General features: G+C 42.8%; 1 protein-coding gene across 1 annotated transcript in view; it reads right to left on the reverse strand.

Moving 5' to 3' along the window:
• TRPM5 (transient receptor potential cation channel subfamily M member 5) overlaps positions 1–18,661 on the reverse strand; it is a 545,198-nt gene that overhangs the window by 491,938 nt on the left and 34,599 nt on the right. The window lies entirely within an intron of this gene.

Consider the following 18,661-nt stretch of genomic DNA (forward strand, 5'->3'; position numbering starts at 1 on the left):
CGTTTGTGATATGTGCACGTGTGGATTTTGTCTAATTAAGGTTAAAAAAATATATATATATCTTTAAGCGTGTTCTGGCGCGCTTACGTTTTGGGTTTGGTTTGCGCTGCAGAGACGATACGTCACGGTTATGCGATGCATCATGAGGCGTCTCACGGGCTACGTGATACGTCACTTAATAAAGAATATATTTTACAGCTATAGATATTAGCTTTTAAAAAACCAATGAAATTCACAGAAAAAACCATAGGTTATAGACCATATATAGTTAGGAATTTGCATTTACAAAACCTTGAAAATTCACTGAAAAAACCATAGGTTATAGACCATATATAGTTAGGGATTAGCATTTAAAAAACCTTATTTTATTTGCACAAAACCATTGAAATTCCATATATAGTTAGTTGCACTAACTATATATCGCGGACCCGCAATCCACTGCTAATGATGTCACATATTACATCATTCATGACATGGTCAGTGACATCACTGATGACATCACTGATGACATCTCAAATGACATCACTGATGACATCACTGATGACAACACCCAGTGACTGTATGTTTCTGTAAAGTTAAAATATGTCTTACATATTGAAGAATGAGTGGATGTATAAGTGTCTGGATGAAGGATTTAGTAGGTGCATGACTGACTGTATGAGAGAATGATTAAATGTGTCAAACTGAGTGCATGGGTTAGTGATTAAAGTGTCTTAATTTGGCAATCAATATTTATGCTCTTCTGTAAACTGCTGCATGTTTAAATCAGTAGCTATATCAGTAACTATATGGGTTATTGAATGGTTGCCCAAGTATTTGTATGGGAGACTGAGTGTGTGTGTGGGTGGCTGGGAGGTGTATAACTCTGTGCATAGATGTGTGAGCGGTTGATTCCCTAGGTGTATGGGTTCAAAAGTGCATGTAGAAACAGCTGTATGGACAGTTGACTGTGTGCATGAGTATATTGGTGAGTGAATGGATATCTCAGTTCTACATGTCAAAGTAAGTACATATGTAAAACACACTCCATGTGAGAGTTGACATATATAAATAACTGAACATAAGAGTCAGTGAATGTGAGAGTGGCTGTATGAATCATTGTGAAGTTGTATCAAGGATTGTATAAGAGAGTAAATATGTGTTAGTATATGTTTGAATAAGTAAGGTGTGTATAACTGTATAGTTAAGGAAATGGAGATGTGATTGACTCTTTGCATGACTGAATAGGTGTGTGAGTAACTCCATGGATGTGTGACAGTCTGTGAGTGCCTGTTTACACTGAGTGTATCAAAGGTTATATTAGAGTCTGAAGATGTATTATCACATAAATGATATCATCAGTGATGTAATCAGTAATGTCAAATGAGATGTCAGTGATGTCATCAGTGATGTCATTTGAGATGTCATCAGTGATGTCATCAGTGATGTCATTTGAGATGTCATCAGTGATGTCATCAGTGATGTCACTGACCATGTCATGAATGATGTAATATGTGACATCATTAGCAGTGGATTGCGGGTCCGCGATATATAGTTAGTGCAACTAACTATATATGGAATTTCAATGGTTTTGTGCAAATAAAATAAGGTTTTTTAAATGCTAATCCCTAACTATATATGGTCTATAACCTATGGTTTTTTCAGTGAATATATATATACATATATATATTACCTACTGGCGGTAGCCAGTAGGTATATATAGTTAGGACCTAGTTTCCATAGGAAATTCCCAACATTTTATTGGGAATAACTTTGGCGCTGGTTGATGAATCTTTGCAAATTTCTCAAAGAAGATGGCTCGCTCCGCTCCTCTCCTTCCCTGAAAGTTTGGGGGGGATTAGTCAAGTGGGGGCTGAGAAAAAAGGGGGGTCCCAAAACATGTTTTCCCCATGTTAATTTCCATAGGACCTTTAGACACTGCTACAGCTTGAACCACTGAAGGGAATTACACCAAACTTGTCAAAATGGTAGTGTCTGGTACGCAGATCCGCTTTTTGTTAAATAGTGTAAATCCCTCCAGTAGTTCCTGAGAAAATTAGAAGAGAAATCAATTATATATCTATAAGCGCGCACAGTGCGCGCACCCCGTGATTTTTCGCGATTTTTTTTGGGGGGGGGACTTGGGGAGGGGCTTGGGGGGCTTCTCTCTTTCATTTTAATGTTTTTAATTTAATTTTGAGGGTGCTCACCCCTCGTTTTGCCCCCCGAGATCACCGCCGCCGCCCGAGCTGCCTTAACATGGCCGCCGCCTGGTTGTGGGCGGGGCCGGGAGGACGTGGTTTTCGCTTCCCCCTGCCTGGGGGAAGCCTTTGCTGTGCCCGTCCGGTCTCCCGTGCCGAGGGGAGACTGGGTGATGCCCTTCTACAATGTTACAATCTGCCCGCCTGCTGCATGGAGACCCGGGGAGGGTTGCGTTACAGGCAGCTCTGTGGCGCCGTGGGTGGGTGGGGGGGGGGGGGGGGGTCGAATGTGACCTCGCGCCCTGGAACAGGAAGCGAGGCGGGGCCGGAGTCGGACTCGACTGGAGTTGAGTTTGTTGTAAGGAGCTGGCCGCAAACTCAATCATGGTGCGGCCCGCAGCATTGCGCTGTCTGCTGCAGCTCACATGGCATGCATTGGGGCACATCCCGATGTGCTGTCAGCTCCGCAGCCGAATCAATTATTAATTGCCGTACCCAGCCATGCAAGACAGGAGTGTTTGACATGGGGTGCAGAGGCTGCCTGGACAGCCTTTCACTGGACGGCCCCGCACTGGGCGGCCCCGCTGAACAGCCATATAGCCCTGATACATACCAGTACCACGGTTGTCGGCAATGCTCATTTTGCCTTTACTGCATTCACACGCAGGAGGAGCTGAAGGAGAGAGACCGAATACTGCAGTGGCCTGGGGAGCAGCTGAGTGCCTGCTAGCTCGCGGAGGTAGTTGATAAATGTGTGTATTCTTCATGTCCACGCTTAATTACTTCAGGCGTTTAGTTGTCTGGTGCTCATTGGATGTTGGGCGGGAGCTGTATATTCAAGCTGGTGTACTAATAAATGGCATGCGGCTACTGCAAGGTGCTAAATGCAGTGTGTGATGTGGCTCCTGTCAGCAATGGCGGGGGTGGCTATGGCTACCTACCTGTGAGTGGGGGAACTCACTGTCCATCCTGGAGTAGACTGGAGGCGGGCTGGGGCCACCGGGCGGCAAACTCCTATTCCAGTGGCCCACGGTAGTTCATACCCTGATCTTGCCAATGACTGCAGCCTCCTGGCCAGCCTTGGCAGAGTCTATCGCAGAGTCTATCGCTGCTGCCGATGGAGCAGCATAACCACCACAATCCCATCTGCAGCTGACATATGTTACATTTACCAGCCTGTGTCTCGTACGGTGCGATCAGGTGCCTGCTGGTAGTAATGCTCAGAAGGTGACATAGGTGGCTGGACCGGCGCTGTGTGAGGTATTTAACTGCATGTTTCATGTTGTTGGGGCCTCTCTGACATCGGTTCCCTCTTGATGTCAGAGAGAAGCCCAGACCATATGCTTTCCTGATTTTACGGGAAGGAGGGGCCCACCTCAAAGGCTGGCAATCTGTGTTTGGCAAAGGCTGGAAGCACAAGCCTCAAAACAACATACAACCGAAAAAAACAGCTCCTGGGCTACTGTGCAGTCTTGTTTTGATATATTACAAATGAGCTTTCTGATATTTGTATGATTCCAAGTGTATGACTTAGACATGACTCTGATACATGGAAGTCATTTAACAATTATTTATTACTTAAATGAGTGTCATTTCTCATATTTCTCTGTTTTACTCATATTCATAGCTTGATTTTGCTTGCGAGAAGGTGTCACTCATGTTTATTAAAACGTCACTCATAATTACTCTTAAAATATGAAAATGTCACACATGGCAATCTGAAACCTTGGCAGCTATGGTGATGTTGCCGACCAAACCATCACTGCTGTGTCCATGGCTAGAGCCCCGGGGTGAGGCAGCCGAGGCGCGGCTGACCGGCGAGGCTCTGGAGAGGAGGAGCCCCGCCCGCGGTACCCGAGGAGCTTAGGAAGGAGCTGCTCTCCGATCAACAGAAGCCGGTGAGTGCGGCGCCTCTGCAGAGAGCTCCTCAGCTCTTGGGGGCATAGTTGTTTCGAGTCCCCCGAGTGGGACTCCAACGAGTGGGAGCATTTCTTCTGAGCCCACGAGAGGCTCCAACAAACAAACACAACGCACACCATACTCGCATTCCTCACATCGCACACACCATCACATCGCACGCATTCACTACGCAAACCATTACATCGGACTCCGCATTCACACGCATGCAAAAGACGTTTTCATCGCACACTACGACCACGCATTCTATCACACCGCAAAATTCTCCCTAACGGCCCCGCTAAACACAGTTCAACGCCCTGACACTTCCCTCAACTAATCTGAATACATTACCGAGTACCTGAAGCCCCAGGGTGGTCAGTGGTCACAGTTGGAACAAGGGTGGCCACATGAACCGTATTTTACCTATGTGAGGAGCAGCAGGGGCATGGAGCTTTACGAGCCTCTCTTCAGGGCATCGGATGGGCAATAAATAATTGTAAAAACTGGCTTTCTGATTCAGATGCTCACCGGAGTGCAAAATAACAGCATTTGTATATTTAGGAACATCGGTGCAGAACAAAACAAGGTTTCAACATAAATGGGAACACTATATGTCCCAAAATACAATACTTATTGCACTCACCTGCGAGGCCCCGTGGGAGGGTAATGCTCTGCGTAGGTGGATCTCAGCCTGTGACCAAGGAACAGGAAGTCTGACACGCGTAAGGCACGAGGAATGAAACTGTTTGACTATGCAGGGGTGCCAATAAAAATATTCTGCTGCGGAGTGCATATTTAATCCTTTTGGAGTTGCATCCACCCAACAATCATTCATCCATCATGCATCCACCAGCCATCCATCCATCTTCCAGCCAACAATCATGCATCCATCCAACACCCAGCCACCCTCCCACCCACCATTCATGCACCCCATCCATCCACCCACCCATCCATCCATCCTGCATCCATCCATCATTCATGCATCCATTCACCCATCTATCATGCATGCATCCATCCATGCATCCACCCAACAATCATTCATCCATCATGCATCCAACCATCGTTCATGCATCAAAAATCGGATCCCTAGGGCTGCTCAGGTGCTCCCACAAGGATATTAACATATTTAAACGTTATCCGCTAATAGAATTAGCATTTTCAAAACCTTGCAAATTCACTGAAAAAACCATAGGTTTTTGGCCTTATTGAGGTAGGAATTAGCATTCAAAAAACCTTTGAAATTCACTGAAAAAAACATAGGTTTTAGGCCTTATATAGTTAGGAATTAACATATAAAAAACCATTGAAATTCCTCCTATATAGTTAGCTAGACATTTCATTGATATAAAACCAATGAAATTCCACATATAGTTAGTTGCACTAACTATATATTTCGCGCATCCGCAATCCAATGCTGATGATGCCACATATTACATCATTCATGACATGGTCAGTGACATCACTGATGACATCACTGATGACATCTCAAATGACAGCACTGATGACATCTCATTTAACATCAATGATCACACCACTGATGATATACTTCATGTGATAATACAATGCACCTCCTTACACTCTAATATAACCTCTGTTACACCTAGTATAAAATACAGAGTATCATTTTTTAAACTATTGACACACGAATACCATTTACTACATATGCACTCACTGATTCCTACGTCTACACACACATTCATTCATTTACCCATACAATTATTCGTACATACAGTCACTCATCATTACAACACTATCATATGCACTCATACACCTATGCAGACACTCACACACTGCCACTCATCCATGGAGCTACTCACACACCTAGTCAGTCCTGTAAAGAATCAATCACACTTTGATTTCTTCATCTATACAGTTAAACACAGAACAGCTTACATTTTCACAGATAAACACATACTTACTCACTTATACAATCAAATCCTACATCCATACTCTTATACATCCACTCATTCTTCAATATGTAAAACATATTTAAACTTTACAAAAACACACAGACACTGGATGATGTCATCAGTGATGTCACTGACCATGTCATGAATGATGTAATATGTGACATCATCAGCATTGGATTGCGGATGCGCGAAATATATAGTTAGTGCAACTAACTATATGTGGAATTTCATTGGTTTTATATCAATGAAATGTCTAGCTAACTATATAGGAGGAATTTCAATGGTTTTTTATATGTTAATTCCTAACTATATAAGGCCTAAAACCTATGGTTTTTTCAGTGAATATGTATATATATATACATATATATATATATGTATATATATGTATACATATATATGTAGGTAATATATATATATATGTAGGTAATATATATATATATGTTGGTTCCATGCACTGTTGTTATGCTGGAATAAAAATATGAAGAACACGAAATACGATCGTTTGGTCTGAAAAAGTGGTGTTTGAGACTGGAGAAAGAGTGCATTCTACGCTTCTTTGCAGCGTTTTGTGAAACTGAATATATATGTAGGTAATATATATATATATATGTAGGTAATATATATATATATTACCTACTGGCGGTCGCCAGTAGGTAGTTATAGTTAGGATTTTTTTCAATGCAAAATCTCAAAATTCTATTGTGAATAACTTTGGCGTCGGTTGACGAATCTGCCTGAAAATGTCCTCAAATTTGCCTCGCGGAGCTCCGGTCCTTCCCTGAAAGTTTGGGGGGGATTCGTCAAGCGGGGGCCGAGATAAAAGGGGGGTCCCAAAACGTGTTTTCCCCATGTTAATTTCCATAGGGCGGTCGAACTCACTTTTAGCCCGAACGGCTGAATGGATTTGCACCAAACTTGGCAAAATTGTAGGGACTGGTAACCCGATGTGCCTTTGCTATGTCTCAAGATATGTGCTCCAGTGGTTTTTACGAAAATTAACTTTGAAAAAATATATATTGGGCTACATTGGGCTATATATATGTTAGAGCCCAAATGTAGCCCAATGTTGCCCAATGTAGCCCAAAGATGGCCACCAGAGACAAAAAAAACAAATGTAGCCCAAATATCAGCCAGATGTAGCCCAACTATAGCCCAGTGACAGAATGTCCCAGAGTGTTTTAAAGAACAACTAGAGCGCTAACAGTCTTACTTATGACAAAGGTATGGCACACATGAAGTCATATTGATTGGAATAAAATGTTAACACTTAAAACAATTAATTTGCAAAGGAAGAAAATGAGGGGGTTCATTTTGCCATAGAAATTATTAGTGCTGAAGAAAGAAAAATTAGGGCACATTTTGAGTGACTTCTCAAATCCTCTTATATTTCATTAAAAAAATTCTGATATGCAGTCTCCCAAGATGGCCACCAGAGACAAAAGAGCCCAAATGTAGCCCAAAAATAAGCCAGATGTAGCCCAACTATAGCCCAATGACAGAATGTCCCAGAGTGTTCTAAAGAACAACTAGAACGCTAACAGTCTTACTTATGACAAAAGTATGGCACACCTGAAGTCATCTTGATTGGAATAAAGTGGTAACACTTAATACATTTAATTTGAAAAGGAACAAAATGAGGGGTTTCATTTTCCCATAGAAATTTTATATATATATATATATATATATATATATATATATATATATATATATATATATATATATATATATATATATATATATATATATATATATATATATATATATATATATATATATATATATATATATATTACCTACTGGCTATCGCCAGTAGGTATATATAGTTAGGTTTAATTCCCTATGGGATTTCTGAAAAGTCTATGTCTAATAACTTTGGCGTTTGTGGACGGAATCGGCTGAAATTTTCAGGAAAATGGCACATTTTGTTTCTGAGCAGCCCCTGAAAATTTGGTGGGGTTTCGTTAAGGGGGGGCCGAGAAAAAAGGGGGGTCCCAAAACGCATTTTTCCCATGTTAATTTCCATAGGGCGGTTGGCCTCACTTTTAGCTCGAACGGCTGAATGGATTTGCACGAAACTTGGCAAAATTGTAGGGACTGGTAGCCCGATGTGCCTTTGCTAGGTCTCAATATATGTGCTTCAGTGGATTTTGAGAAATTAACGTTTAAATCAAGATATATATCTGTAACAGCGCTCCGGGCAGCGATCCGGTCCGCTTACTTTTCGCGTTTCGGAACTTTGCGCGCAGAAAGCTGATTGGCTCTCCGGTGTCTGTCAACATTCTAAACAGTCCGGAGCAGCCGCCATCTTGTCTCTCGGTAGGATCGAGAGAGAAGAAGAGGTGAAAAACGAAAGGGGAATTTAATGAAAGGGGGCAAGGTATCCCCCTCTTGACCCCCTAGGAATGTTGTTGGGGTTATTAAAGGGTCCCGTGGGGAAAAGGAAAAAAAAATGATTTTTCACGGTAGAAGTGCTTCACGGGCCGCGAACTGGGCCGCAAACTGGTAGCGAAACGGGAATTCGCCATTTTGTGCTTCGTTAATTAAATTACTAGGTATAAGGGGGTGCGGGAGACGTATCCTAATCCCCTATGTTTCCTGAGGGTGGCTGAGGAGGCTGATATATGTTGATACATCTCTTCCAGCGGCTGTGCGTGAGCTTTTTTTTATTTTGCTGCGTGACAGTCCGGAGCGGCCGCCATCTTGTCTCTCGGTAGGATCGAGAGAGAAGAAGAGGTGAAAAACTAAGGGGGAATTTAATGAAAGGGGGCAAGGTATCCCCCTCTTGACCCCCTAGGAATGTTGTTGGGGTTATTAAAGGGTCCCGTGGGGAAAAGAAAAAAAAATGATTTTTCACGGTAGAAGCGCTTCACGGGCCGCGAACTGGGCCGCAAACTGGTAGCGAAACGGGAATTCGCCATTTTGTGCTTCGTTAATTAAATTACTAGGTATAAGGGGGTGCGGGAGACGTATCCTAATCCCCTATGTTTCCTGAGGGTGGCTGAGGAGGCTCATATATGTTGATACATCTCTTCCAGCGGCTGCGCCATCTTGCCTTTTTTCCAATGCCACAATTTTGTCGTGCACGGCAGCCATTTTAGATGCCAGGCTGGTCCCAGGCTATCACCTACCCCTGCGGATGTAGTTTATGGCCCCAGCTGTAGAGAATTCAGACATGCCAACCCTCCTGATTCAGGCGTGTGACTACTGATTTCAGTGCTAGTCTCCCGCCTCCCGATTTCTGCAAGCAAAAACCCGGGGGCATATTACGAACTAGCGATAATTTTTGTCTCTAACTTGTTTAGAGACAAAAATTATCGCCGCACATCAGCGATTTTTATCGCAGATAAACCTTGCTATTATCGCAGAAAAGTCAGCGATATTCATGTATTATCGAGCAAATGCTCTTAGCCATGTTATCCACCTCCCATTGGATAACATGGCTAAGAACTGCTCAGGGCAGGTGTTAGATTTTGGAGATATTCGCGCTTAGCGCGAATATCTCCAAAAGTTGGTAATAGAAGATAGCGATGTTAGGGACTGTTTCCAGTCGCTAACATCTTGGTACGCCACTTTGCATGTCATTAGTGATAAGTATCACTGACATGCAAAGCGGGGCCCAAGATGGTCGCTATCTCCTTTTAGCTGTCACTAACTGGTGTTAGCGACAGCTTGGTAATAGGGAGATAATTTTATCTCCGCTTTCATGGCTTTTAAAGCCAAAAAAGCGGAGATAAACCCCCTTGATAATATGCCCCACGATTCCTTGGGGGTTTCAGCTGACAGGGCTTGGTATTGTGTTACATGGTAATTTTTCCAGGAAACGTCAGAGGGTCGATGCAGGGGTTCTAGAAGAGGTGATAAACCATTTAAGCCTCATGAACAAGCGCATGGTCTTTTAAAGATTTGTGAAGTACTCGGGGCGGCGGTGTGTGTGTGCCCTCTTTTAGGAGCGGGCGGGGGGGCACTGCCAGCAACTTGTCAGGTCAGGTAGTGTTCAACACGTGCATCACCCTTTCTCTGCCTGCTATTGCGCTCCATGCTTCGGAAAGGTAAGAAAAAGAACGTGCATTTGAGTTTGAAATGTCCGATCCTGCAGCAGCACACTTCCAAAGCCCACACATGACAATAACCCGATTCAAGGCCCCATTCACCCGTTTTAAAAAAAATAGATAACACTCCAACAAAGTAAGATTATAAAACTTTATTAACTATTAACTATAACGAACGGAACAAAAACTAAAAACATTTAAACATTTTTCAACACAAAAAGCAACAATGGTTAGAAGCTGTCTTTTGTGCGAATAGTCCCAAGGCAGCACAACGTGCAGAGTTCTGGACGGCACCCAGGTGATGTCGCCTGGGTGCCGCACTGGTTTTGGGATCCTACAATGCAGCACAGAAAAACAGCGTGGGGCGTCCCGGGTGGTGCGGGGGGAGGCCTCGTCAGTAGCAGTCTGTTGTGCGAATAGTCCCAAGGCAGCAGAACGCGTTGAGATGTTGATGGGACTGTGTCCAGTGTCACATGGCTGACACAACATGTACGACAGGCACCCAGGTGATGTCCAGTAAACTGCCGCACTGGTTTTGGTATCCTACAATGCTGCTCCGAAAATTGGCGTGCGGCGGCCCGGGGGTGGGGGAGGCGGCGTGAACGGGCCTCCCCAGGTGGCGGCCATCTAGCTGAGTTGCGCCCGCTCTTGCGGCTACAGCGTCTCGCTCACCATGTTGTTGAGTTGCTCCCACTCTTGCAGTGCAGCGATAGGCGGCTGCCACATGGCTCTTAAAATGGCGGACGGCTCCTCGGTTTTGGGCCTGGTCCACTGAAATGGCCCTGGGACACCTTGGAACTCGGACGCTTGCCTGCTAGGGCTTGGGCTCCATTCTCGAAAAGCGTCCCCTCAGCCGTGAAGATTCTACAAAAGTCTTGGGGGCCCCCGACTCCCGCAGGCTTCCGGTTGGGAGCGGCTGCCATGATTGCTCGCGGAATGACCATGACGGAGCCACGAGATGGTGGTGCTCTCATGCTGACGCCAGCTTCAGTCTGAATGATCCAGAAACAAGGTGGGGCTTTCATCGTTTGGGAAAAAAAAATGTTCTGAACCAATGAAAAGTGTTATTTTTAGGTCATATGACCAAGCCTTCCATCTTTAGGAAACCAAAAGTAAAATGAACCAATGAAAAGTTTTATAAACAAGTCACATGACCTGTTATGCGGCATAGGGCTACAAAAAGCGTAGAAAATCCGTTGGCACGTGAGGCGGCGTCAGTAGCGGACCGATGTGCGAATAGGCCGAAGGCAGCACAACGCGCCGAGATTCGGATGGCACCGAGGTGGTGTCCAGCAAATTGCCGCACTGGTGTGGCCATCCTACAATGCTGCGCCGAAAGACGGCGTGTCCAGCTGAGTTGCGGTCACTGTTGCGGTACAGTGACTCGAACGCGCCGAGATTCGGATGGCACCGAGGTGGTGTCCAGCAAATTGCCGCACTGGTGTGGCCATCCTACAATGCTGCGCCGAAAGACGGCGTGTCCAGCTGAGTTGCGGTCACTGTTGCGGTACAGTGACTCGAACGCGCCGAGATCCGGATGGCACCGAGGTGGTGTCCAGCAAATTGCCGCACTGGTGTGGCCATCCTACAATGCTGCGCCGAAAGATGGCGTGTCCAGCTGAGTTGCGGTCACTCTTGCGGTACAGTGAGTCGAACGCGCCGAGATCTGGATGGCCCCGATGTTGTGTCCAGCAAGTTGCCGCACTGGTGTGGCCATCCTACAATGCTGCGCCGAAAGTCGGCGTGGGGTGCCCCGTTGGCTTATGAGGTGATGTCAGTAGTGGACTGATGTGTGAATAGGTCGGAACCAGCACAAGGCGCCAAGATCCGAATGGCAAGTCCTGGATGTTGAGTGCCTCAGTTGAGAGTTCTGAGCAGTGCTTGTAAGACTGTCTGAAGCTTATTTGCACCTGCTGCAGCTTCACTATTGCCCTGGTGTGGCCAAAGGTGGCACATGACATAGGCGGCCGGCTCCCGAGGTCCGGCGGAACTTTTTTCCTTTTCCTTTCTGCTTCTTTTCCTACAATCCGTTTCATCTGAAGACACGACCAGGTCCCTGAATGTGTGCAGCGGGACGCTATTGATTGAATGAAAATGGCGGCTTGACACAAAGCTGACTCAAGCGTTACTGTTGATGCTATACAGACAAAAATTGGTTTTCAGTTTGTACATTCTTCAGGTTTTTTTTTTCCATCCAAGTCTGATTGAGAGTTTGTAGAAAAATGGCTTCAGATTTTCCACATACTACTCTTCAACATTCTTCCTAAATGTAACAATGTGAAACTCACTAGGAGAATGGCTGTTTCTGTTTCCTTTCAAAATGCTGCCAACAATATTTTCTGAATGGAAGACACCATCTTGTAGCATAAAGGGACGAAAGGGGTTCTGGTCTGGCCGATGGTTGGTGGAGACATTTTGACTATATCTTGGACCTGCCCGGCCTCGCCCAAAATCGCGCCGGTATAAATGGGACTCGTAACTCCTTGCCCGCAAATGTATATCTAGAAAATGTTATTGTAAGTGGCCGTGTCGTATTTTAATTACAAAATGTACGTCCACCGATTCCGCAACTGTTAGACACCTTTGTTCTTGCAACCTAATGGCCCGCTCGTTACGTTCTTCTACAGTGTAAATGTCTCCTCATCATATACGATTTCAGTTTGCTCCGTGGCCGGCCCACGTGGTTATAGGCCCGTATTTGTATACTGACATTTTCACAATAAAGGTTTTTAAAACAAAACACGGTAGTAGTATTTACATTGGTAAAGTTTTTACTTTTAGTCACTGTTTTCGAATCAGTAAAGGCAAGTGAAATAAAGCAGTCCAATTACATGACGGATAAAAGGTATAATATGTAGGAACGCAGTAAAGATAAATGCTTAATAGCAGTTGTGTTTTTCATGTCTGCAATATAAAGTGATCGATAAGAATCTGATAATCAGGCGTATCGGCGACTAAGATAGCAGGCCGAATCTCTTTTACTCAACGGCTCCGTCATGGAAGGAAGAAACGCCCTTTTTCTCGAAAAAGGAATATATTTTACTTACAAGACAGTTGTAAATTTTCCGGGAAAGTACATTAGCCTGGAATATTATAACATATGTTTGAAAAAAAAATATTGTTCGAAAACAATAAAAAGCGTAATTTTTAGGTCATATGACCAAGCTTTTCATCATTAAATTAACAAAAGTAAAATGAATCAATGAAAAGTTTTATTAACAAGTCACATGTCCTGTTATGCTTACGTTACGCGCTGCGCGCCGCGCCTCGGATCACTTCCGGGTGCGGTAACGCGGCGTGTCATATAACGCATTACGCGACAACGTAGGTCAAGAATATAGTCAAAATGTCTCCACCAACCAGCGTTCGGAACACAACTCCTTTCAGCAGTCCAAAAAGTTCTGTTAAATGACAACAGAGGGGACAGGCAACAAGAACCATCAGTCAAAGAGGGGCGGGCAAGTTCTTCTCTTCCGGGTCATGTTGGGGCGCTACCGGAACTGATCGAATTGGTAGTCTACAGTGTTTCTGGATGTTTCAGACTAAAGCTGGCGTCAGCATGAGACCACTACCATCTCGTAGCTCCGTCGTGGCCATTCCACGAGCAATCATGGCAGCCGCTCCCCACCAGAAGCCTGCGGGAGTCGGAGGCCCCCAAGACTTTTGTAGAATCTTCACGGCTGAGGGGACGCTTTTCGAGAATGGGACCCAAGCCCTATCAGGGAAGCGTCCGAGTTCAAAGGTGTCCCAGGGCCATTTTAGTGGACCAGGCCCAAAACCGAAGAGCCGGCCGCCATTTTGAGAGTCCTGTGGCAGCCGCCTATCGCTGCACCGCAAGAGTGGGCGCAATTCAGCTGGATGGTGGGCAAGACGCTGTAGCCGCAAGAGTGGGCGCAACTCAGCTAGATGGGACAAGGTTCAGAATTGAAGAGTCATCAAAAGGCAAAAAGTTCCGCCGGATCCCGGGAGCCGGCCGCCTATGTCGGGGGCGATCTCAGGCTACACCAGTGTTATAAGACTTGGGGAGGGTGTCGGAGCCAAGCGTCTTCTCCGAGTCCATGGCCATCACACCGCCCCTCAGGGGCCTCCGTCAAGCTGTTTAGGAAGGTAACATATCACATTGTTTTCTAATGCAGTCAGGTCCACAAACGACACTCACTTAGTTTGAGAATAGTGAAGCTGCAGTAGGTGGAAATAAGCTTCAGACAGTGTTACAAGCGCTGCTCAGAACTCTTAACTATGGCACCCAACATCCAGAACTTATGCTATTTGAGAATGGCAGTGACATCGAAGCATCTCAGGGACCAAAACCATTAACGTACTTTCACGTATGAAAATCTTACTTGGGGAGGGGGCAGGAGCGAAGCGCCCCCTCCCAGTCAGCGCCACCACACCGTATGTTGAAAATTTGAAGCCATCGTTCTACAAAGTCAACCAAACTTGGATTAAAAATCTAGAAAAATGTACAAACTGAAAACCAGTTTTGGTCTGCATAGCATCAGTAGCAACGCTTGAGTCAGCTTTGTGTCAAGCCGCAAATTTGATTCAACAAAGCACAGACATTGAAAAAGGCTCAAATTCAGAACTCTAAACTATGGCACCCAACATCCAGGAGCTTGCCATCCGGATCTTGGAGCCTTGTGCTGCTTTCGATCTATTCACACATCGGTCCACTACTGACATCATCTTATAAACCAACGTTATGTAAATAGTTTTTTAATAAAATGTTTTACCCTGTTTCTTTGCTGGTGTGTTGTCTATATTTTTAATATTTGCATAGGGTTTGTCGTTATTTTGTGCGGGATGGGTGATGGAGCCGAGCTGTCTTGCAGCCCTCATGGTGTGGAGCTCAGTTCATCTCACTATTTTCGTATTTCTCATGAAGGGTTGTTCCTAATATTTTTATTTTAGCGAGGTCAAAAAGAGATCCAATTAATGGCCTACTGATTTTGCTCGATTACTTTTATTTTTTTACACGATTTTTCACTATCTGCAAAGACTAAACAGAGTATTGCGACTTTGTGCTTGTTTGTAAATAGAGAATGATCCAAAGAGAACCAATTCTAAAACAGTAAATGCTTGGACAACAATCAATCAAATGGAGAGACAAGCAGCCACGACGGATTACAACGGGGGTAAAGGCCTGCGTTAACTACCCTTCAGTATCTGCAAAGAGAGAGTACTACTAAGACAAAAGAGGGGAGGGGGGGGGTGCAGCGTTCAAAGCACATCAGCGTGCATAAATACGAAAATGTTTTTATTTATCACGTACTTGACATTTTTAAGCTTTTCATATTTGCTATTAAAAAAACAATGAAATTCACAGAAAAAACCATAGGTTATAGTGGATATATAGTTAGGAATTTGCATTTACAAAACCTTGAAAATTCAATGAAAAAACCATTGGTTTTAGGCCATATATAGTTAGGGATTTGCATTTACAAAACATTATTTTACTTGCATAAAACCATTGAAATTCCATATATAGTTATAAGCGCTAACTATATATCGCGCACCCGCAATCCACTGCTGATGATGTCACATATTACATCATTCATGACATGGTTAGTGACATCACTGATGACATCACTGATGACATCTCAAATGACATCACTGATGACATCACTGAAAACATCTCATTTAACATGACTGATAACATCACTGATGATATCATTCATGTGATAATACGATGAATCTCTTCAGACTCTAATATAACCTTAGATACAATTAGTGTAAACAGACACTCACAGACTGTTTCTCATCCATGGAGTTACTCACACACCTAGTCAGTCATGCAAAGAATCAATCACACCTCCATTTCCTCAAATATACAGTTATACAAACTTTACTTATTCAAACATATACTAACACATATTTACTCTCTTATACAATCCCTGATACAAGTTCACAATGATCCATACAGCCACTCACACATTCACTGGCTCTTATGCACAGTTATTTATATATGTCAACTCTCACATGTACTGTGTTTTACATATGTACTTACTTTGACATGTAGCACTGAGATATCCATTCACTCACCAATACACTCATGCACACAGTCAACCGCCCATACAGCTGTTTCCACATGCACTTTTGAAACCATACATCTAGTGAATCAACTGCTCACACATCTATGCACAGAGTCACACACCTCCCAGCTACCCACACACACACTCAGTATCCCATACAAATACTTGGGAAACCAATCAATAACCCATATAGTTACTCATATAGCTACTTATCAACACATGGAACAGTTTACAGAACAACAGACATAATGATGCACAAATTAAGACAGTTTAGTCATTAACCCATGCACTCAGTGAGACACATTTAATCACTCACTCATACAGTCAGTCATGCACCTACTAAATCCTTCATCCAGACACTTATATATCCACTCATTCTTCAATATGTAAGAGATATTTTAACTTTACAGAAACATACAGTCACTGGATGATGTTATCAGTGATGTCATCAGTGATGTCATTTGAGATGTCATCAGTGATGTCATCAGTGATGTCACTAACCATGTCATGAATGATGTAATATGTGACATCATCAGCAGTGGATTGCGGGTGCGCGATATATAGTTAGCGCTTATAACTATATATGGAATTTCAATGGTTTTATGCGAGTAAAATAATGTTTTGTAAATGCAAATCCCTAACTATATATGGCCTAAAACCAATGGTTTTTTCATTGAATTTTCAAGGTTTTGTAAATGCAAATTCCTAACTATATATCCACTATAACCTATGGTTTTTTCTGTGAATATATATATATATATATATATACATATACATATTCACTGAAAAAAACATAGGTTTCACACCAGTTATAGTTAGGAATTAGCATTTAAAAAACCTATTAAATTCACTGAAAAAACCATAGGTTTCACACCAGTTATGGTTAGGTGGAAATTTTACTCGCATAAAACCATTGAAATTCCCACGTTATAGTTAGTTGGACTCACTATAACTTGCGTGTGCAAAGCACTGCTGATGACGTCACATATTACATCATTTATGACATGGTCAGTGACATCACTCATGACATCACTGATGACATCTCAAATTACATCACTGATGACATCATCCAGTGAATGTGTATCTTTCTGAAAAATAAATATTTTTTATATATGTATATCTAAAGGTTGATGGAAGAATAAATGGGTAAATAAATGTCTAAATGGATTTTTTTTTGTGTAAAATTGATTTGTTAACTGACTTATTAAATGTATCTTAGTGAATACATATATTAGCGAGTAATGTTTAAATATTTAAATATCTGTATCTGTTTCTCACTTTGTGTATATGTGGCTGCATGGGTTGGTGAGTAGCTACATGAGTGTGTATATGGGTTATTAGTTGTTTTTTTGAGTATCAGTATCAGTGTCTGTATGGTTCGGTGGGGGATATTACTTAGAGCACAGATCCATGAATGAGTGACTCACTATTTGTATGTATTTTGAAGACAGCATGTGTGCAAGACTGTATGGGTGGATGATTGTGTGTATGGTTGGGTTAGTGAGTATGTGTTTTTATAATTGATTGTTTAAGAGAGTAAATATGTTTCCATTTCTGTAGAAGTATTATAAGTGGTGTGTATATAGCAGTATAATCAAGTAAATTATTTGCATGTGTGAATTTGTGTGTGAGTAACTATATGGATGAGTATTAGTGTGTAACAGGATGTATAGGTGTATGAGTACATATGATGAGTAAGTACATGCATGAGTGACTATATAGAACTGTTGGTGAATGAGTGGATGTGTATGTAGATGTTGGAATTACCTAATAAGTTGTTGTAATTGGTATTGGTTTCTCCTTTTTTAAGAAAATGTTAGTTTCTATTTTTGAATGTGTGTGTCAAAGGTTATTTTATGCTGATAGGAGGTCTGCCACTTTGTCACAAGGATGTTGTCATCAGTGATGTCATTTGAGATGTCATCAGTGATGTCATGAGTGATGTCACTGACCATGTCATGAGTGATGTAATATGTGACGTCATCAGCAGTGCATTGCACACGCAAGTTATAGTGAGTCCAACTAACTATAACGTGGGAATTTCAATGGTTTTATGCGAGTAAAATTTCCACCTAACTATAACTGGTGTGAAACCTATGTTTTTTTCAGTGAATATATATATATATATATATATATATATTGCCAAAGAAACTGCTCCTACCGACTGCAGGGGACCCAAGGGAAGTGGTGCACACACCGGCGGAGCGCACCGGTAAATCAATCCATGAAACGTTCCAATAAAGTGCAGTCTCAGCAAGTACAGATTCCACGAAAAATCAAGTTCCAAGGGTGTTTATTCCACAACGCGTTTCAGCTTACTGCGAATCTGTCGTGGAATCTGTACTTGATGAGAGCGCACTTTATTGGAACGTTTCATGGATGTATATATATATATATATATATATATATATATAATAAAAAACATTCTGTGATGGCGACATGTTAGCTGAGGAATTTTACAAAAACAAAGCAGTCCGCTTTTGTCATCCATGATGTATTATGCAATGGGAGTAATTTTAGACCTATTTAAAACAGCATTGATAAAAGTGGTCCTTGCCAAAAATTGTCTGTATGGTAAATAAACTGAATAT

The sequence above is a fragment of the Lissotriton vulgaris genome, chromosome 2_1 (assembly GCF_964263255.1).
Source record: "Lissotriton vulgaris chromosome 2_1, aLisVul1.2, whole genome shotgun sequence".
NCBI classification, from domain to species: domain Eukaryota; kingdom Metazoa; phylum Chordata; class Amphibia; order Caudata; family Salamandridae; genus Lissotriton; species Lissotriton vulgaris.